We start from the raw sequence: 23,841 nt of genomic DNA on the forward strand, positions 1-23,841 counted from the left end.
ACTTGTGCTTAGTCTTCTTTAATTTATAACTATAACACAAATAAGTAATAAATGGAGAGAGTTGAATGTTTCCACTTCTTCCAGAAATTTGTCTGAATAAAATCAAAGTTCGAAAAACGTACTTTCTAAGAACTATCTATGTTTCCGACATAGTTCGAAGAACGTTCTTTCTAAGAACTTTGATTTTATTCAGACAGAATTCTGGAAGAAGTAGAAACATTCAACTCTCTCCATTTAAAATTTGTTATGTACTCTTTCATTAAATTGTATTCGGTTAAGTTATAAATCTGCCTATTAAAGCATAATTTTAAACCAATTTGAATCCAATATTATTTGCAATTGGTTTTCATAACTTTTCTTCAAACTGCATTTAAAGTGCATTTAATATATACACCACATCTAATACACTGCAATCATTTGCATCCAACCATTGGCTAGATGGTAAAATAGTTATACTATTAGTATTAATTAAGAATATTTTTGGAGAGACTTTCGTCCTGCATACATAAATTTTAAAAACAGCAAATTTGTATAATTTTTCCACGTTCTTTTCACTTTTGCCTGACCTACATGTTTTTACATAGATTTGACACATTTTTGGCTAACGTTAATATTTCGTTTTCTTTTTTGGTAGTTCATTTTATTTTATAACCAACAAAGGACATTTTCCCTTTCAATGCCACCTGCATTCAATTTGATAACAACAGATAGAGAAAAAGAGAGAAAGAGAGAGAGAAGAAAGAATGAAAATACGAAAAAATATTGTATCTTCGCTTTCAGTTTGCCGTGTTATCATCCTACATCCCATCATGGCACTATCCACCTGCGCCCTCTTTAGCCTGAATCGCATAAATAAACCACAAGAAGAGAGACCACAACAAACCCCGTGGCCACAGCAACATCCTATACCTGAAAAAAAGTAAAGAAAGGAAGAAAAAAAACAAGAAAAAAGATGCTGGAATGGAAAAGCTGGGCCACGTTTCAGATTTCAATACCTGAGTGCATTTTTAGCATTTCCTGCCACGCCCAAAAGGTAAGTATATCGTGCATATAGCACCAAAACAATATAATATGATACTCGTGTGCAAGAGAAAACAGGAATTTTTCAGTACAAAACAACAAGAATTGTGTAAAAAGCATAACGTATACGCGATGTGGCATCCGAAAAAAAAAACAAAACTAAAGAAAATATCAACAGCACATAATACCAGACAATGGGGCTTGAACTTTTTAAAACGACTTTCCAATACTCTTGCAAATGTGTCTATACATAAGTTAATATCTGAACAAATCAAATAATTGGTCAAATGTGTAAATAATAACATAAAATAGAATAGTTTTTGGTTTCGATCTAAGGCCATTTCTAAGTCTATCAAGCTGATCAGTTCGATTTAAAATAAATAACACAAGACTCCAACCATTTTAATTCAGCCCAAAGTAAAGATTTATATAATGGCTATATATTTTATTTTTCGAATTCAAAAACAAAAAACTACTTGATGCGTGATGTATGAATAGAGTTCGTTATTAACTGTGCTAAATTCTTATTATCAGATCTAATTGATCAGATATATATCAGATCATTTTATATAAGACTAAACAAGTAGGCGATATACATATGTATGTGTATTCTAAATATTATGAACATTTTTATAGATTCTCAAGCCAATATACCCACTTAAAAGGATACAAAAGAAGGCAGAAGACCAACGAGAGTTGAGTTTTACATGGCGACTTACACGAGAGTCCTGGCGCAACTAACAAAAGCTTCAGCCAGGCGCAACTTGTTTTTTCTTATTTCTGTTTTTCTTTTTTTTTGTGAGGTTTTTGGGTAAGCAAAGAAAGTTTAAATCAACTTGTGGGAATTTAGACAATTTTATAAACATGCACATAAGGACCCAGGAGAAGAAGGAGGTACGATACGAACGTAAGTATGTGTGTGTGTACATGTACATACATATATAGTAGCTATATTGTACATGTATACTATATGCATATAATACAAATTTAAAAGTAAACCAAGTCGCATCGCGCTATCTGCGTATGGTTATTCCCCACCACCACACTTTGCCTGAATCATCATCTTCCTTATATTTTTTTTTTTTTGTTGTTATTATTGTTGTAGTTGGTGTTTATGCAAATTCTCGCCCCAGTGGGCTGTTGGGTCCCACACATTCGTGTTGGGCCACCGCCAAAAAGGGAAAGATACGTGCTTTATATATATTCATGAATGTATGAATATCTCGCCGAGTATAAACAGCGTAACTGAATAATAATAACAACAACAGCGGCAACAGAAGCAGCAGCAGCCGCTCAGCGGGGAGTTGAAGATGATGAGAAAAAAAAAAAATAATGTCACCAGTTCAAATGTTTAAAGAAAAGTTTTCATCAGGTAAGAAACAAGAAAAAACAATAGCGAAATCTCTATGAAAAAATTGTAGAAATTTCTTTAAAAATGTTTTAAATGACTCTTTATCATTTTTGCCTCGTAGCTGTTCATGAAATGTTAAGTGTTCAGTAAAAGACGAAGAGCTATATAATCCAAAGGCTGAAATCCTCTTATAATAATTATAATCTCCCCTATTGAAATGATGATTAAAGAATTTGACTATGTAAACTTTTGCTTCTTTCTTTAACTAAACTTTGCTTTTTTTTGCAGATTACATAATCTATTTTGTTGTCTATCGAATTTTGTAAAACTAAGAAAATGTTCGTGATATCTTCTTCTAATTAGATCAGATGACAGCGTTTAGGGTACATTATTTATTATCGTAGTTTGCTTATTAAAGTTAATATACTCAAGACACAAATTTGTCCACCTCAGTCAAAAAATAATAAAAATTAATAATTGTCGCGTATAAAGTCTACTGCGAATTGCACAAAGTCTTTAAAAAGGATTTTTATTAAAGAAATCAATAGAAATTCTGACATTCTTAAACGACAAACTTTAAGAAACTTGGAAAAACTTTTGATAGATTTCAAGGTAGTCAAACGCATACATAAATTAATTTTTATTTCATCATATTACGCATACGCAACGTTGCTCTTTTTGTTTTTTTTTTTTGGTTTTATGACCATCCACATTCACTTGAGACACTGTTTCTTTCATTGCCTTCGCCTGGGCAGGTGGACAGTCTGTGGTCTTAATGGCCTTTACGGCAACAACAACAATAAGAGGGAAAATGTAAGTCTATTAACAGCAATGACAAAGCACGCGAAAAGCTAATAGAGAAAATAGACCTTGAAGCCACAAGAAGAACACTTAGTTGGAGGTGAAGGGAATGGGGAGATCTTGCGGAAGGTAAAGTAGTTTAGTAAGTCTATAAAAATGTATTAACTGTCGACTGGCAAAGCAGAGAAGGCGAAAATAAAGTCATAAAGAGGAGTCAAGGCAGAATGGATGGGAGGAAGACACAATGGCCGTAATATGATAATCATTGCGAGGGCACACAAACGCACACACAAGTCAGAGAGAGACAGAGTGGGGCGTGTGAAAAGTGGGTGTGCCCCCGCTGGCGTATGAGAAATTGTGCAAAACAGAAGGGGCTCTCGACCTTCCCCACGCACACTTGGGAAAGGTCTAAGATCTCACTGCTCCAGCAAATCCATTAAACCCTTATGATGCATGAGTACAAATAAAGTGAGTGAAAGACAACAGACAATAGATAAAAACGAGAAGAAGGCGAGCGCAAGAAAACAACAGCAGAAAACAAAAACATAAGGACAAAAAAGGCGTGTCAAAACATATGCAAAAAAAAGGAGGCACAAAAAAAGACAACGATGGGAAAGAAGGGCAAGTGGAAGAAGCCACAAACCAAAAAACGGTAACCCAGGGTATGGCAACGAGAAAAGCAAACCCGCAAAGTGAGCAAACACTTAAGCCAAGTGGGTTAACTGGTTAAAGCCGCCAAAGAGGGAAGCTCCTGATGATGATTGTGAGTGTGGGCGTCGCTACTGGTGTTGGTGTGTGTCAGAGTGTGTGTGTGTGGGAGGGGAAATGACAGCGCCCCTTTCTGTGAAAATGAGAGTGTGACTGCTCTGGATAAGTTCACTCAAGTGTTATATCTTGAAGTGTGGGGGGAGAAAATTATGAAAGGATGATGGATAAAAGGTTGATAGATTAGATATAAGTGGGCTCAGATAGGTTGTGTGCTGCAGGTCAGGAACGAGAGCAAATTGCAAAGGTCACAGTTTAGTTCTAACTATGATAATTTTGTACATCTAAATCTAATTTTTTAATAAATCTGGAAGAATCTTAACAAAAATAAAAAAATTCATAGTTCATTCATATTTTCCAATTCGATGTCAATGCAAAAAGTCTAATATAAATGGAAATTGGTTAACAAACTATGTTTTGGATGTTTGTTAAACTTTACATTTTTCACCTTAATGGATGATGGTTAATCACCACAACACAATTTCTCATCTGTCAGAACCAAAACTTATAGTGAAGTCATTTTACGTTTTATTGGAACTCAACCAACAAACAAAAAAATAGTTAAAATAATATTAATTAACACATTTACTAGAATAGAAATAAACAAAAATGCACTGCAAATTCATGAGGTTCATTTCACAAGAAGGGGGTTTAGTAGTTGACACGAAAAGTCTGTTAATAGCATTCTATAATTACTAATTTAGAGTAAAAAGATTGAAAAGTATTGCTTTTGTCTTATATAAGGCAGGTTTTAGTATTTTAGTTTAAAGATTTTTTATGATTTTTTTATGGACAAATACCATATGAAAATAGAATTCACGACTGCGTCGAACTTCAAATAAAAGATTCAGTGTAGGTATTAACCTCAGTTGGTATTAAAAATATCTAAATATGTAAAGGGATAGTTATATCTTTTAAAGCGATGAACCATTTTGCACGCTAAGCAATTTGTCATTAGGGAACGGCCATGAACGGTATTTTAATATATTTAATGCTTCGATATATTTAATATTTCTGTGGGACAAATAGCTTTGTATTTTCGGCTAATGTATTTCTATTTTCGGACAAAGTTTGCGCCTTTCACATTACTATCAACAGATTAAAATAAGCATATATCTCAAGAGGCGCATCACAAATTAATCAAAATGGTTTCCAATGTATTTTATTTTAGAGTGTCTAAGAGATTGAATTAAAAACTGATTTCATTTTTCAATGTAACGACAATAATGTGGACACAACGAAAACATGTTTTTCAGTTTAACATTTCGAATTTAGCGTTATAAAATAAAGATGTTTGATATTGATTTTGTATGTTACATTTGTGAAATGCCTATTAAGCGATATTATTTAAAGAGAAAAAGTTTAAAAAATGGAAGAAAAAAATAAATGTCATATTTGAAGCTCACAACCTCAAAAAATTAATACTGAAAAACTAACTTTTCAAAATAGAAAAATCTAAACGATTTTCTGCGGTAATGCATTTTAAATAAAATGCTAGTCTTTTCTTCGGATCTGACTATTTGACATTTAACAGCAACAAAATTAAATATAGGTGTATTAACTTTCTATGTAGTTTAACTTAAGGATGTAAAGGACTCAATATTTTTCATAAGCTGCTTAGAGTAACAGGAAATTTTTTTGCAGAATTTAAGTAACGATTTTCGTGTTTGTCGCTTTTGGCAGGTTTAAGTTTAAAAGTTTCCGAAATTGTTTTTATTATCATTGTGCCTGCCAGACTAATATAAATTTTATAGATGGCACAGTCAGCACTTACTCCACACGCCTCACAATTCCGTCCATCTCCTTGATTCGGGAGGGAAAATTTAAAGACCACAAAAAGCATGTCCTTGTGTGGCAAGTTAAGACCACTTAATGCACGCCAAAAGCAGTTTATATACGAATGCGTACATACACATACATATGTATGTATATGGGAATATAGTAAGATTCATAAATATGTATGTACATACATTCACTCGAAACTCATACTCTCACACAAATACACATACACACACACACACCGAGCGACACATGTTTTGTGGGCTTTCGGGGGCCACTGAGCCTGCTTGAAGGCATCATTTAGTAAGCGAATGCTGTTTGTGTACAGGATATGGTGTTAATAATGCTTTTGATGTGTGTTAAAGACAGCTTGCCAGACAGCGAGACAAAAGTACATGGTACCCACTATTATGCCAAGTATTTGAAGAAGCAGCAACATCAGTTTTGTTGTGCTTTCAATTGTCTGGTTTCAGGCAAAAAACTAGCCACACAAAGCTTACCCTGCAGCTGAAGTCTCCTGTGGCTTCCATTTAGTAGGTACACAATTTTAAATAAACAAATTTTGCAATAAAATCGCCGGAAGTAATGTGAAATCTGTAAGATGGGTAAGTACATTTTGCATGTATTAAAACATTTTGGAAATTGACCAAAGTTCTGATAGTTCACAATGTGTGAGAAAGGAGTGCCATCGAGTGCAGAACTTTATAAATTCAGGATTGACAATGAAAATGTAACCAATCCGATTTAAAAATTTCATTGTCATTGCCAAGGGTTTCTTTCAATTTTGGATTCTTCAGAACTGGTTTTAACAACAAAATTTAAACTACTTCATTTAAACTACTTGAATATTGGCAAAATCAGCTTGATTCGCCAAAATGATTAGATAAAAAAATGTACATAAATAGGAAAAAGTTTTCAAGACCAATTGTTGTGGCTTCCCATTCAAATTTTGTGAGTTATTTGATATATTTTCTGCCTTTCGAACAAGAGTGAAAATACCTATTTTACATCAAAAATACTTATTCCTTTCTACGTATCGCGTTTTCAAATGTATCGCAAATTTATAAACTAATTTGTGAAAATTTGCATTTTAGTTCGTTTGATAATCAATGACCCCACAAATTTATGCCCTTTAAAAGCCAAAAGATTTTCGCAATGGTTTATATTCTCTCTGTAAACACCGACTCATCATTTGTCTCTCATTGTTTCACATATTGTTTAATCTTAAAAATCAGGTTAACGAGAGAAGCAATTGAACTGCTTGTGAATGGTGTCAGAAATGGAAATTGGGGGAGAAAGCAAACGGAATATCAAAAGATGGGAAACATTTTTTTTAGTATTCATACAATTAGCATACATCAAGCATGCAGAGAATGGATACGAATCAAAAATGAATACTGCATCTCGACTAACACAAACGGTTTTGTCTGTCGGAGCAAAAGAATGAAAATAACTACACAGAGCAGTGATGAGGTAGACGATGCGGTGCGGAGGACTGAGATGGGAAAGTTTTGCAGTTTGATAAATTGAAAATTGAGCTATGGCCTGAGATAGTGGATGGGTTGGTAGGGGGGTTTGGTTGGGAGGCGGGTTCAGGGCACTTGAAACTGTCGCACGTTCGATCGTACGTTCGTTAGTTTACTGTGGCACTTTTCGTCTTCGTCGTCTGCCACACTTCAAAGTTCGCGTTGTCGCCAAGTTTTGTGAGTAATGAAAGTTGCGTGCTTTCTGCAAGGCATTTGGGGGGGCCGAGTCTTGGGGGCAGGATACGATGTTGCGAAGGCGTGACAGTGTTAAGGTGCCTGGAAACGTTTGCATTCAAATTAAATAGCATTTTGATGAATATTGATTGATTGCTTTTGCCTTGAAGCCAAATTAGAAACTCAAACCGCATCACAAAAAAGTTTCTGTTATTGTCGGAGTGGAATGGCAAGAGAAAGAGCAGAGAAAGTTTAGCCTTGAGTTGAGATTTAGTTTTGTGTGTATATTTCTCCTCAATCCCTCGCCTATTCTGCCCAAAAAGCTCATGGTCCTAATGAGGTCATCAAAATGGAAATACTTTGAAATTGGGATTGAATTTAGAGCATATGAGAATAAGAGTAATAGAAAACTTTAATTTAGTTCTTTCCTATATTAGGGTAATTCTCAAAAATTGTATTTAAAACAAATATAAGATACAATACAGAAATTAAAATGTTTTCTTTTCTACGAAAAACTTGAAAATCAATTGTTCAATTGCACTGAACTTCTCCAGTTGAATTTTTTCATCTAACTTAAACATTTCATTGTAGAACTAAAGTGTGCTATATTAAGTGCCAGACAGAGCAGGCACCCAGCTGTCTTCGAGAACATTACGCAATGCAAAGCGATGTCCTTTGTCCTGTTGGAAAAGTTGCAACCGGAAATGAGTAAACAAGCGTCAAATAGTAAAAACAGCGAACAGCCAAGTACAATGCAATACAGGAAAGTCCTCTCAGAGTACGTTCGTGCCTTCGACCAGGCACAAATACAAACAAAATGAAACATTAAACACCAAAAAGTAGAGGCAAGAAAAGAGACGAAGAAACAAAGAGGGAGACCGAGTGAGAGAGCGTGCATAAGGACGAAAAATGAGCGTCGAAGACAAGAACCGGATATCCGGAAACTTTATAAGCAACAGTAGCAACAGAGTCGAACGAACCAAGGCGGAGGACCAACAAAGGACAACAGACGCCGCCAACGACTACGTAGTTTATTTTAACTTTTGATTTCCGACTCCTCGGACCCCCGCACCGACGCCGTGTCACCAAAACCCCTTTGAGCATTCACTGCAATTGCATAATGCTGCCATCGAGTAGCAAAAAGTTGCGCCTTCGAAGGATTCGACGAGTCTCGGGCCGGGCATTAAAAATGAATTAAACTCACAACTCCCAAAGAGTCAAAAGGGGACGTGGTGTGGCGTTAAGACACAAGCAGGTAAGGCAAGGATTTTATTCGAAATGCACGCAATTTAATTTACACCTGACAAATACATTCGACTGCTCAAGTGACTTAACACAGTTGTTCGTTAAAAGAAGCAAATGTCCAACCGTGAGATAAAAACTTTAAGGATGCTTCAAGTGAAATATAAATTATGTTGTTACACATGACAACACTTACACACTGTCATAGATATTTCCCTACAAATACCTCTAACTTCTATTTCAATTTTTAGTACGATATTCTTCTTAGAAATTCTGTAACATATACCTGTGCTATATAAATTGGATCTTATAGTTTCCACAGAGATATTTATTTCAAATGGAGTTTTAGGTCAATTATTTTTCTAAACTTTATATCCTTACAGTTTCCTTTACCGTTTGAACAAGCATAAACATACTCACATGTATTATTATATACTTATACTGTAACAAGAACTTGTTTATAGATTTTTTTTTTGCCAAATTCATCCACTCGAGAACGGTCAATGCACTGAAAATTTTCCATTCACATGCAGCTCAGTATCTCCCCAGACATGCTCTCTTTCTCTCTTCCAATAAATAAATTCAATATTGGCAACAAATTAAATTTAATGATGTTTGTTGCTTACAGCCAAAACAAAGTAGCCAGAAAAAAAAAAGAAAACATAAAACAAAATAAGAACAAAGAAACAAGAGCAAGGCAAAATTGGTAAATATTTACCAACTGACGCTAATGAACTTGAGCATACAAAAATGGCCAAGAACAAAACGTCGAAGCAAAAAAGAACGCAAAATAATTTTCCCAAAAGAATCGTTGTCGTTGGCTTTGATTAAAGAGTTTCCACGAACTAAACGAAAATTGGCAGAGTGAATAGTTGCATGTGGCGGATGATGGGACGACCACAGGGGGCAAAAAGTACCGAACGTGTTTACACAAAAAATTTCATGCTATTGATTGTGTGTGTAAAAGTATTTACACATGACATGTGTGTGTGTGTGTGTTTGAGTGTGTGTGTGTGGATGTGTGGGCTGCCCTATTGTATGGCCACAAAAGTCAACAGTTCGTTTGATATTTCCACAGTTTTCCCAATTCTTTTTTTATATATTCAACGACTATGTTTGTCTATGAATCAGTTTGAGTTAGAGAAGGAAAGTGGGGACTTTAGTGAAAGATTCCAAAAAATGACGAGGTAAATGCTACGAGGTTGCCTTCTCATGGCCAAGGATGAGTTATATCTACATTCAATCAGTGATATGGATATTTTTCTCATGAGTTAATAAGTCAACATCATTGAAATTCTTTTTGATAAGTTCTGAAAACTAAAGTTCCCCGATATTTCATTAGTTCATAGCATTGAAATTTTTGAAGTTGAAAGTTATTAACGAAATTCTAAACTTCAAAAAAGCTTTAAATTATTTCTCTATGACGTTTACTTGGGAGACCGATATTATATCAATCTTTGGAATAAGCAGAGTTCACTTTCGAGAAAACAGAAAATGAGTAGGTTGTCTCTACAGCGATATTTCAAGAATTACCAACGTTTTCTCAGCAACAGAGAAAAAATTTTTAGTTTTCTAACCACTCTAAAATTGCAACGCCACTCTTTTAACACTAGAACCACTTGGGAATTGTAACTGTACGAAGCGAAAAAAGGCAAGCATAGCTTACAACTCCAAAGTCTATTGCCCTATACCTAACTTAGTTTCAAAGCGTAACTTTGCAATAAACAAAGAATCTAATAGTTTAGAAACATTTTTCCTTTTAAATAACATTTTCATAGATCAAATGGCTGTTAAGCGAAGAGACAAATGTGAAGTCGTTCAAGTGACATCGAAGAAATTATTCTAGATATTCTCTTCAGAGTATCTATTTACCATTCAGTAAACAATATTTTATTGCATGCTTCAAAATACCGATATCGACTCCATATAATTGGTATACATTTATGAACCCAGCAAATATGTCCAGTCCGTTTGGGATAGTTATGATAAAAATGAAGAAGTTCGAAATTTGATGGTACATATTATCCCAGTAGCTCTAAAAAGGTAAAACAAAGAAAGCAACAACCCCCTTTTCCATATATTTACTCTCAGAATAGATCGGGAATAAAGCCCTGTAACCTGCCTAGCCATCTTTATGTTGAACTAAACCAAAAATGTTCCAATCTTCATACAAACAGCTGTCGTTTTAGCTTAAACGAAGTAATGCTAAAACCTCAGTTTGGTTTGCTCTTTAAAGCCATTGGTTGTGGTAACTTAAATCTAGTCTTCTCAACCTTAAATTCAATCTCGAAAATGACAAATGATAGAACATGTTAATTAAGCCTAAAGTAGGTCAGCAAAAAAAAAAAAACAACAACAAGAATAAAAAACAACGCAAAATACAAAATAAGAAAAACAAGCGGGCGTTAAAAATAAAATGCCAGTCATGGGATGAAGGCAGAAAGAAAAATAAAATTAACCCAAATATGCAAATAAATTTTCTACCAAGCGAAGAAAAAAACTTGCACATTAACTTCCGCAGCTCATTAAGTCACTGTCAGAGAGAGAGAAGAGGACGAAAGATGAAATGGACAAAAAGCTAGCGGAAAATGTATAAAAATTTATGTGACGCCAACTGGACTACAACACACACACACAAACACAGAGAGAGAGGTCTCAAAGTTCTCCCTTTTGCGAAAACAAAACTGAAATAAAATATTTGGCCCCATGTAAATTATGATTTGGGGTGTAGCTAAACAAGAAATATTTGTTGAAAAAGGTTTTTATCAAAATAAAAAAAAAAATGAAAATGAAAACAAAAATCAGGACCTTCTCCCTGTTTGGCCTCAAGTTTAATTAGGTCGTCTGGTATTTTCTCTTTATGAGTGCCTGTTTTTTTCATTTTTTTTTTTTCTCTGGCCTATATAAGAAATTGTCTGCAAACATTTTCATTTTTATTCTGAACCCAAAGGTCATGGACTTGTGGTGGGCCAAGTGCAGGGGGTGAAACTAATTAGTGGCCATTTTGTGGGCGTTTTTGTTTAATGAAATTTTAATATGAATTTAATTGAAATACATGCGAAAGCAAAGGAATTCTCGCATGCTACTAGGAGAGTATACAGAATTTATTATTAATAAATATTAATTATGAAGATGGCCAAAGTAAGTAATTGACAACAATGGCTAAGTAGTTTAAGAACTAAGTAGAAAAGCATACATTCTAATAAATAAGGACTCACATGTATCTAAACTATCAAGTGTTTGTTGTATATGCTAACAATGGAAATATATAATGTTAAGCCTTACAGAGGTATCAGGAATTTTGCATTAATAAAGACAAGTATTGTTGTTAACTTAATAACTAACCGCAACCTAAGCAATATAAGGTTTAAATCGATTTTAAGACTTTTCCATTAAACTTGTTGACGGTTTTATTAAATTGCAGATGTCTTTGTTTCTTCTTTGTGTACAAAGTTATATGTGCCAAGACCTGGCAAAACGCCCTACTATTCTTCAGCTTAGGTTCAGATATAATTAAGTGTCAAACGGTTCATTTAAACGACTCTGGTTTTTTTTTTTTTTTTAAACAATTGTTTAGTTACTTTAAAAGTTCCATTGTGCCGTGGGTGGCTACTTAGCTATCCTTATTTAGGTATGGCAGCCAGGAAAAGTTATTTTTAACAAAACTGTTGTGCCGACTGTCGAGTATTAAACCCAAGATTGTTCAAGGAATTCGCTGAATAGAAATAAATCTTTCTTCTTGGCAATGAAATTACTTTTACATTTAATTGTTTTCTAGCTGAAAAAACACATTCAAATGTTTCTAGGAAACGTGTGTTACTTGTGTAAGATTATGAAACAATCACGCTTACCTTATTTCAGTACTGGATTTCATTTCTTTGGTTATATTTTATTTCAAAGTCTGAACATTTTATTTCGTAGTATTAGAATTAAGCAGATTCACTGGAAAAACAATTTTTCAATTATCCCGTACACACAATTTTGCCATCAAGCTAATTAGAGACAGATGTAGCTGAAAGGAGGCAAACGAAACAGATTGTTGACTCTACCCGATGGCCAAATGGATGCAGATGAATGCAAATTGCAGGGGGCCACCAGACCCACAAAAAATATAACAGAAATAAACCAGTTTAATTTAATTTGCAGTTTGTTTTTGTGTTTTTCTTTCCTCCTTATAGGATGCGGGCTATATAATTAAGCACACGCGTTCCGAGTGCCAACGAACGTCAGATGCGATGGTATGAGATGAATTGGGATGAGATTAAGATGAATTGAGACGAGAAGCGAGTTGAAACGAGAGGTGGTAACCGAATTTTATGAAAAATTCATGAACTGGAGCATCACTCATACGCCGCATATGCCGCACAGCTAGAGCTTCAGTTTGTTCTTTACTTTTTGTGTTGTTTTTCTTGTTGGTATTTTTGTATTTTTCACGGCAACTGAATTGAAATGCCGAGAAATGTTCGTTCGTTCTACCTTGAGACCCAATTCGTTGCGCGTTATCAATGAAACTGCTGATTTTTCTCGTCATCGTCGTAAGCATCGCCCCAGAAAGGAATTTTCACTGCTCACAGTTTCGTCTTTGCATCGTTTTTTGTTTTTTGGGCCTGGTAGCCGAAACTCTCTCGTGCGCATTCGTTTTGGCCACCAAGAGACTACCAAACGAGAGAGCAAAAGCAAGAGAGACAGAGAGAAACTGAGAGAGAGAGTTCACTCTCTACTTAACGAAACATAAAAGGACATTTTGCAATTCCAAAATTTGTCTAAAGGACTTTTAACGGTCATAAAATTTCAAAAAGATATGTTAAGTCTATTTTATACAAAACTATATTATATAAATTAAATTTATTTTATTCAAATTTTCTCTGTTCCCTAATTGCATAAATATAAATACAGTCTTGACATTTTTTACTAGCTTGGTATCCCAAAGTACTAACTTTAGGTTTATATTTTCTGCTGTCCCAAAAATGTAAAAATAATGGGAATTTTATTTTCTTCAACATAATTTATAACTACACTTGAATGTTCGAAATATTTAGAATGAGAATGTTATTTGAATTAATAAAAAATTTTATACATAAGAAGGAGTGGATTTAAAGACAGAGGTTGAAAAGTTATTAACAAATTAGCTTTCTTGGTCTACAAGGTTCGATTTAGATTAAGTTCATTAAGAGTATAGTAAGACCTCTTCAAGTTTTCAAAAGATCTTAATTCTCAACAGTAAGGAATCAAACCACATTATTTAGGAAGAACAAAATAGTCCAGAATCGGTTCGAAATTGTAAACTGGAATTACATTCATATCTTAAATATCATTATTACTTATACACAACTGTTTTTCGGCATTCCCTTATGTGGCATAGAACTCGTAAGTTTTATATTTTAAAAATTCTATTGGATTGGCAAACATTTACCCAAGAAGTCATCCAAATGCCAACAAGAGGAATATGTCCATCATAATGGGCCATTTGTCAAACAATGAGCCACCAATTTCATAAAATAACTGACACCATTTTTCCCCTCAGCAAATACTAAATACCTGAACATTATTATCTCCGGAAGGACACGCCTGCATCATAGACCATAGATCAAGGGCGCTTATTTTATATTTATATTATGCGAACATTATTTTTTCTTTATTTTGTTTTTCTCTTTTTGTTGTGGTTCTTGTTTTTGTATATTGTTTTCGAAAAAAAGTCGCTGTGAAAGTGACTTTGCGGCTAATGCAGATGGCGGGCGAAGCGAAGCGTAAAATACTTTGTAAATTATTATGGCCAAGACACAACACAAATATGGGCGATGGGTGATGCAGGAGACTTTGGCTCGGCATTAGATTTGGAGACGTGGTGGGACGGTAAGCATTATAGACACAAATATATGTATGTAAAAATATATTCTGAATAAACAAACTCTGCGGTGGACCTGTTGGCTGGAAAGCATCTACGGCATGTGTTAAGTTTGCAGTAATAAATTTCAATTGACTTATGAATAGGGACTGGAGCCAAACGCACACGTGCGCACATAAGCCGAAAAGTAGGCATAGAAAATGTTAAAATTTTGAAATTATTAATTTTTAGTGAGCAACTTGAAAATCCTCCATTGAGCAATTCAAAATGCATATTTCGGGAACAATAAAAAGGAAGCATTTTTATGACAGGTAGCACACGAAACGAAAAAAAAAACCAAAACGAAAACAGGAGTAACAACAAAATCTTCGTTGCTGAATTATAATTTCATTTGTATGCAGATGACACCAGGAAGCAAAAAGAGGCGCAATGTCAGGGTGTGTGGCAGGCGAACCATAATTACATTAAGCATATTAAAGCTCGTTGTCGCTGTTATCCTTCTTCTCCATCTTGCCCTTGTTAACCCACACACACACACGCAGACACCATACACACATATTGCCAACTAATAACGTGTCATAAAAGATTTTTAGCATTTTAAGTATGCGTCTGTGTGGGTGATTTTGTCTGTATGTTGGCTCAGAGAAAATCTTTCATATGGTTAAACATTGGCTTATTATAATAATTTCTTCGCTCAACACTCTAAATGGATAATATCCAATTAATGGCAATTAATTAAAGATTTACTTAAGACTTTAATTGAGAGGGATATAATTATTAACAACTAGATTTTTTAAACCTTTTAAAGATAGTTTGAATGTGTGAGTCGGTGATGCAGATTTAAAACTTCAATATAATGCTGAAATGTATAAATATATACTTTAATTTCAAATAAATTTGAGGCTTTAAACAATTTTAGCTAATTTGGCGAGTTTCCCGTGTGAATATATCTTTTCAAAGTTCCCCATGATCCTGGTTTATTTCCATTAAAAAATGTTTTCATCGTCTTTGTAATATAGCCATACTTAAGTCCTATTATCTTTTACTGCCTTGGAGCTTCAGTTTCTGAATTGAAGATTTTTTTTAATGGAAATGCAACAAACATTTAAACAAGTAACATAAATATTTAGAGGGTTCAATGTTCCATTTCATAGACACGTTAAAATAGTTAAGTTGACCAATTAAAAAAATACAAATTCATCCGCCCAAGTTAGTTTTCGGGAGCTTCAAAGTAATTTTTTTATCTAAGCACATTTAATTCGACTTGCATAAAAATGTATAGTCAAATATATAGTTAAATAAACCGATAAGCCGATATATCGGTAAATAATTAATTAGTTTCGACTTATAAAGTTAGTTGCTCAAAAACTTGGAAAGATATTGACCATATTTTTGGAAGGAGAAGAAAACTTCAAGATCTCACCACAAAAAAAAATTGATTTATAGTCGTAGGTATTTATCATAAATAACTGACAACTACAAAGGCTCAACTGGTTAAACGTAAAGAGAGTTGAAAAATGTCAAAAAGACATAAGAGTCTGTTATTGGGGTAAGTTATAATTTATTTTAAGTATTGAAGTCTCAAAGAAACAAATCTTTTCTTAAAAATGTATTTCTAAACAATTTTTTCTGAATAGAACCTATTATTTAATTAATAACTAAAACTATAAAAGTAAAAGCCAAAACCCTTTAGGAAATCTGACAGAATTTGTATTAGATAAAACATTCATTGAGTACATTTAATTCAAATACCTTAAAAATCTTTTCAAATTTTTTATGATACAAACTACTCTTTTTAGCAAATATAGTAAAAGTGTAGCAATTCGAACTCTACCTGCACATCCGTTCAACAGTTCTTTATACCCAAGCACAGACACACACATTTCCTTTTATAAGAACCACCACCCCGCTTTTCCTGTCCGAAAATACAAGAACCAAAGAGAAAGGGGGTGAGATAGGAAGAAACCAACTACTATTATAGCACACGATAAAAAGCAAATGGTAGAAAAACATACAAAACAATAAAAAAGAAAACCGAATATATAATAGGAAGCCAAAAAGCGGGCGCATAAAAATTGCATTAAAATTGCCACGCGGACATCCGCAATGGACCCTGAAACTCCTGTGAAGGAAGCAAACGGAAATGCAAAAGTAGACGGAACTGCAAGTTGGGCAAAAAAGAACTTGCTTTTTTTTCTCAATTTCGAGGCTTGATATTAAATATTTCCGTATACATAAAATAAAACCGAAAAAGGAAAAAACCGGAAAACAAAAACACAAAAGAAATACAAAACTTCAAACAATATTCTTGTCATTTGCCGGGCGCCATTTTGACATTTTATTGCATACTTCTTGGCACTAAGCAGTTCCTCCCTGACCACCAGCCCATACCACTTTTGGTTGTAATTTGGCACACCATTTAGTAGTAGCCTCTGCCTTTGCCAAAGCGAAAGCCAAAAGCCTACGGCACAAATCCCTGTACAACTTGACTTGCCCACTTGTCACCTTCGCTGATGCTGGCGTTGCTACTTGACAGCCATTAATCAATCAAGTGTGTGTTTGTGTGTATGTGTGTGTGTGTGTGTGTGTAAGGCGTCGTTTCCATGGGGCAATGCAGAGCGATTGCCAGCGTTTTGGGCTTAGACTAAGACAATTAGCACTCAGTTCAATGGCATATGCGTAGCTTTGAAGTATTTTTTTTTCCCCCCTCCGTTTAATGAGATGAGGGCCCATGGAGAACAAGACGAGGCATCGAGATTGGTTTCGCTCATCACTTGCTGGCACTTTTTTAGGCGAAACAAATTATTAGGAAGAAATTGAAGGCATGTACAGATTAAAAGCAGTGACACCCTGCAAAGAAAACGATTTTAAGGGATGCATTAGATATTTGGTTCGGCCAAATTAAATTATTAAAAAAGGTCAATAAACTTCTTGTAAACCTTCAATAAGCAAATTTTTTTAGGCAGTCTAGTCAAGTATTAAGAGAAACTCGTTTGATAGGGAAATATTATTAATTTGCTTACATAAAAATATAGAAATCTGAGTGTGTTAAATAATTTAATTTCTTAATGTAATCTCTAAGGAATTCAAAACTTGAATTCTTTTTGTTTTCTTATCAAATAGTTGGAAATTGTTAAAAATGTAAGTATTTAAGGTCAGAAGATTTATTTTAGACAAGACTGCAAGCAAAATGTTCTTAATTGAATTCATTTTTTAGAGCTCTACAGCTTGAAAAGTGCGTTTGATAGAAAATATTGCCATTTTGTTTTGACTTTTCGTTAGTCTCACTTAATAGTTTATGCTCATCCTTTTATGTAAACAGAAAATACATTGAAGGCGCCCCTGTTTTTCGGTCTCATCATCAACTCTCGGTTCATTAGCCACACACTTCTCCAAAGGCCAATGCCAAAAGGTGCAAAACAAAAGGAACACAAGGAAAAAAATGAAACAAGAAGAAAAGTTGGAAGAAAAAATATGAGAAGCTGCTCCTGCTACTCATAGACAATATAACAATATAAAGATGCGAAGGAAGAAGAAGAGTGAAAAAAATATAAGGAAGAGCAGGTCAAAGTTACACAAAAGAGAAGACAAAAAGCAGAAGAAAAAAAAAAAAACAAAACAAAAAAAGTTGCAAAAAGTAGTAATAACAGGCAACAGCAGCAACAAGGACTAGGAGTCGCAGTTTTCCCTTCTGCTATTCCTTGCCTGTGGCTGATTGATCTCGTGGGAAATTTTGCACAGTTGTTGCAACCAACCAACGAACCAACCAACAACAACAACAATAACAACAAAATAAAAAGCAACTTTGTGCTCTTTTTTTTTTTTGGATTCTTTGCTTTTGCTGTCCTTGTTGTTACTTCTTCAGCTGTTTCTTCTTGTACGCTTTTGTCTTTGGTATTGTTGCTTTTTTTTGTTTTTTTTTTTGTTAGCAGCTCTTCTCCCTTCTGTGCTTCGCACACGAAAATTAACTTAATGTCACTTACACTTTAGTGCTTTGGGTTAATTTGGTTAGATTATTGTTAATATCCTTTGGGGTGCTGTGAGAGAGAAGCCTGGCAACTCTGCGTGTGCGAGTGCCAATGCGAGTGAGTTTTTGTGAGCTCTGGGCACATTAAGCACAAGCAGTAAACTGCTACGACTAGGCAGTTGTAAAGTTTTCGGCATAAAAATGATGCATTGCCTTTGTGTTTTCAAAACTTTCTTTCCAGTGAAGCAGTTTGCCGTTGTGCTTCTTTCTTTTTCAGTGTCAAATTAATAGATGAATCGAAAGTAAAGCAGATAAAAAGAGATGGAAATGAATCCTATTAGTTTCTCTAATGGCTGGGGACCAAAACACTTCCGTCCATTTCACGATCAGCATGAGGAGCGTCGTTTGTTTTGCAAGATCTACATAAACTTTTTAGTAGTCTTTTTTTCCAATCTGCTTAGATAATTCCAATGAACGAGAAACTAAAAAACATTCCATTCGTATAAAAATCAAAAAAAACTGTGGTAAAACTTTGATTACAAAACAGACTATGGACTTTAAGAAAAAAAAGTAACTTCAATTGGTCTGATTGCCAAAAATGAGCGTATTTGGCGGTGTAGAACTTCGACCAGTCTGGTTTACTTATTAAATATGAATTGCTCATAATTTTCCAACATCTTGGAATTCAAGTTCAACAACCAAACAATTGTTCCAAAAATGGCGTCCAAAAGTTCTAACCCTTTTGAGAAATATTAACCTCCTCCAGACCAAAACAAAAAAAAAAAATCCAGAAATGCCAACAAAAATAAGGAAAAACTCTTTGTTGGTAAAATTTTGCATAAAACCATTTTGCATGCAGCACAAACCGCAGCAAGACAATGTTGTAAACTAAAACCAACCCACAACCAGCACCCACACCCGCTGCCAAACTTGAACTCTTTCCACACCCACAATACACTATCGTTCCCTCTCTTTCAATCGAGTTGTTGAAAACCCAAGAAAATTCTATAAAAAGGCATAAAAGACGTCAGCAAATGTCTACTACAGCAGTAAGAAAGGACAACAAAAAAAAAACAAGAACAAGGACCAACAAAGGCATCAATAAACAGTGTAAAAGACAGTTGCCCTGAAGATAAAGACGAAGAACGAGAAAGAGAGTGCGATGAATCCCAATATGATATGACACTTTAGAGATGTGAGTGTGGAAACTAATTTAAAGTTATTTTCTTGCATTAACTAATATTAGAAGCTATACCGAAGCCTTTTATTTGTTTATATTCTAAAAATATATAGTTCTATTCGAACCAGTCTGGTTTACTACATTCGAACGTATGTAGCATATTTTTGTTGACCAAAACTTGTCAATCAAGTAGTTTTATGTAATAATCGTATTATACAAAGAAACTCTGAAAAGTCGCTTAAATGACAGTCGCTTAATCTTTTCTCGTGATTCTGTTTAGTGACAAGCTGTCATCTCTAGCACCAGTTACGTCCTTTTGGCCTGGTTGCTGCTGGTTTGCTCGTTCATATTTTTATCGAGTGTCTGGAATCGGTTTGGGTAGAGGGCATAAAACATACGTCAAAGATGCTTTATTGAGTGAAACAAACAAAGCTTTCCATGGCTACCACACTAACACCAGTGCCCTCTCTTGGTAGTTTCTTGTCGAAGGGCTGGCAAACAAATTTAAAGTTGTGCGGTTACTTAACCCCTCTCCGATTTGGCCCCCTCCATGACACTCCATACATTTCACGCTTCTGGACCCAGGAAACCCAAATCGGAGGCCAGCAACCAAACAGACAAACAAAATGCTTAAGGCGAGATTTTAAAAAGCACTTTACCAAAGGACAGACGGGGTCGAAAGCAAAGAGAATGAAATGTGGAAATGGCCAGAACTTATGCCTGAAATAAGTAAAGTAAAAAATTGGCAAAATATTGACATGCCATGTGAAAAGTTGATGGTACATAATGAACAGACGAAAATATCGTTTGCTAGTGCTTCATACCATGGCAACAATTGTCAGCAAATAATAATTTATCAATTAAAATTTTATATAACCTTTAATTATTCTATAATATTGATTAAAAAATATTTGAAAATCCAGCATATTTATATCTGTCGACCGATGCTAGAAATAATTGAAAACTGTCAAAAACTTATTTTTTTCCTTATGACCATGTGAATTATTTATCGTGCTGAACACGAATCAGCAATCCGTTTTTTCTGATTAGGTCAATATTTTGAAGTCAATAGTGAAGCAATAATTAATAATGACGATGATTTGCCTCTAGGTGTCACTTTGTTTCACATCAAAGAACTCAGAAACCTGACCTGATGGGAAACGGGCAACAGATTTGAATTTAACGATCAAAACTGCACAGAAAAACATGTTTGCCTTTCGATTTGCCATAATTTTTAAATATGTTAAATATCTACAAACCATTTTGGTGAATTACAATATCTACACATTATTCAATTGCAAACATTTTGATCTATATATTAAATATAAATTATCCACTTACCACTTATTCAAACAATAAAATATATAGAACTGATATATAATATGAATGTATATAGCATGAAATCAGAACAAATTAAAGAAAACTCAGGATTTTCCACTTTGATTCGACTGGAAATACAATTTTTAAACTAAAGAGATTTCAACGATAAATTTATAAGAAAGGCGCAAAAATACAGATGACAAAAATCTCCCTCTAGATCCGCTCCTGAATCTTCTTCAGAAGATTGACCTCGAGCCAGCTTAAACGCAAAGTTGTTTAATAGTTTTCATCTGATATTGAACTAAAAAGAATGTTACTAATACAACAGTTATTAAAATCTAGCTAAATTATTAGTAAACAAATTTCTCTAGTTCGTAGATTCGAGAAGGTTCCTTTTTTATTAAAATTGTTTTGCTTTCGTTTGTTATTTATTTAATACTTATAAAAAGTTGGATCATTCTTCTGAGCTTCGCTCTTCAATTACTGCTTATGAAAAAATATTATAATATTGCTTAGTTATCACTATAAGGAGATAGTTTGTTAACAAGTTTCCAGCATAAAGAAAAGAATTGAAAGGACTGAATTGGGGTTGTGATGATATATTTTACAAAAGATGGAAAACTTCAGTGTTCGTCCTGTATAACTGTCTGCATTACGCACTCAGTGCTCAACTTGCTGCCCGTTTCTTATTACTTATTTCTTTATGACGCTAATGTCCTTAATTCGTCAGTGTTAACCTAATTTCGGATACGTAGTCGAGGCAAAAAAGAAAAAACTTAGACGTCGACAGGATAGAACACAAAAGTAAGTAGAAAAAAAGAACATATACATGTATGTATTTGTATGTGAGTGAGTGTGTGTGTGTGCGTATGTATGTATGCGTGTGTATATAGATAATATATATAGAGAAGGAAAATAGAAAGAATTATGCCAAGAAAGTTTTCTATTTTGTCGCAGCGGGCAAAAGTTTTGTGGCCAATGCGACAACGACGACGGGGACAACTCTCCAAGTATCATGTCCATGTCCTTTGTGTGTTGTGTGTTTGTGTGTCTGAATGCTTGTGTATGTGTATCTGTTCTAGTGCGCATTCCCAAAGGCTATATAAATCATAATAATTTTGCAATGTAGCAATGGCAAAAGAGCATCAGAAGAAGCTTCAGCCGCCTCGCATATCCTTGTGGCATGTCCTTTATTTGCTACGTGTTGATGTCCTTTTGATGGCACTTCTCTCTCTCTCTCTCTCCCTCTCTCTATCTCTATAGCAGTATCACTCTCCTACTGCCTCGTATTCTTATTTTTTTTCAGTACCCCAAAAGCCTCCCGGGCAAAATGAGTGGCACAAACCGCCAAGCGACCATCGTCCCTTTCCAAGTTCTCCTACTTGAATGCCCCCTCATCATCTTTGTCCTATGTCCTGTGTGCGTGCGTGCGTGCCGCCCTGTATTTGTAATTCCTGGCAGCATGTCCAGCATAAAAATATACTTAAGTGATTTCTCTTGATTCACTTACATAGATTTGGGTTACATTTCTCCTTTGCCTTTTCTGAAATATTTTCTCTTCGTATTTTTTTTTCTTCTTCTATTTTTGGTATTTCTTCAAAGCAAATAAATAATTTTTTTATGATCCCTGCCTCGCCCAGCTCCATGTGCTGCTCCTCTGTGGTATGACTGTCTGTCGCTTTCGCATATCCTTCATTTAATTTCGCTTAAAAAGCGTCAAAAGTTAAGCTGTAATCATTTAAATGATTTATTTTGCTTGATTTTTGTCCATATCCTTTAGATCTTTCCCTCTGACGCTTGGTCCTTTTTTGTCAGTCTCCGGAGATTTATATTTCTGTTTGCGGGGGACATTCTCAATCATAATTTGTTGTGGCGTTGAAGTGATTATAATAGATTTATGTATATGCATATCTTGGCCCAAAAAAAAAGGTGAAATTCCAAAATTTATATTTGGGTACGGGTGCGAGCCAAGGTTTCTTGGGATTTGCCCATTCAAATGAGAGAACTTGGTTTTGTTAAATTATGATTAAGAGGGAGTAAAATAACTAGGAGCCTATAAATAATGTGTAACGGTCTGGCAGTTTTAATATTCAAATAATTACTTAGTTGTAGAATCTTGAGATATATATACAAACTATTAAATATGTCCATCGGCTCAAAATCTTTTAGGGCTATTAAAACTTTGTTGTAGTCTATTTTTAGATCCAAGCAAATATGTGACTTTTTAACTCATGACGAAATACTAATTAAATAAAAGATAAAATACTAAGGTAATTTTCACTTAGATAAAAATAATCAAAATATATAATTTTATAAATTTAAAACAAGGTTACATTTTAGAACTCTTTTATGTGAACAGTGCCAAGATGAATGTGTTCCTTATTATTAATATTCCTACAAATCAATATTTTACATTTCCATAAAGAACTGCAACAGATTTGAATTCATTATTCCATTTCGAACTTTTTAATTTGAAGCACTTTTAATATAAAACTTTAGAGTTTCCGCTTACTAATGACCGCAGTTTGATTCATTAATCTCTTTTCAATATTCACAAATATGCAACAATTTGGCCATAAGATAGTCAGTTACTAAACTCTTATCCTTGACCTCAGTGCAGAAATAAACCAACTTGAGTCATTAGGAGATGTTTGCATTGTACAAAAATTGTTTTAATTGTTATTTATTTTTCTGCGTTTTCTTTTTTTCTTGCTCTGCCTCCCGGGCTGTAGTAGTAGCAACATGGCAGAAAACAACGCTAATGACCAACTTTTGCCAAACAACAAGGAAAAAATGCATAGCATACATTGCAGGGCTGCAGTCGGAGTCGTCGAAAACACTCAAAACCCATTAGGCAACACTTTATGCTTA

At 34.4% G+C, this 23,841-nt stretch overlaps 1 protein-coding gene and 1 long non-coding RNA gene across 2 annotated transcripts in view; one reads left to right on the forward strand and one right to left on the reverse strand.

The window, feature by feature from the left end:
- LOC6644273 (cell adhesion molecule 3) overlaps nt 1-13,150 on the reverse strand; it is a 78,356-nt gene extending 65,206 nt beyond the window's left edge. The window contains exon 1 of the mRNA XM_023176704.2: nt 12,510-13,150. The gene's annotated coding sequence lies outside the window, so the exon portion shown is untranslated. The remainder of the gene's footprint in view (nt 1-12,509) is intronic.
- On the forward strand, nt 1,616-2,617 carry LOC124460316. Its single transcript, XR_006954249.1, has 3 exons — nt 1,616-1,927; nt 2,126-2,392; nt 2,493-2,617. It is a non-coding gene; the product is annotated as an uncharacterized LOC124460316 (long non-coding RNA).
- Nucleotides 13,151-23,841: the final 10,691 nt, after the last annotated feature.

Source organism: Drosophila willistoni (genome assembly GCF_018902025.1).
Source record: "Drosophila willistoni isolate 14030-0811.24 chromosome 2R unlocalized genomic scaffold, UCI_dwil_1.1 Seg167, whole genome shotgun sequence".
In the NCBI taxonomy this organism is placed as follows: domain Eukaryota; kingdom Metazoa; phylum Arthropoda; class Insecta; order Diptera; family Drosophilidae; genus Drosophila; species Drosophila willistoni.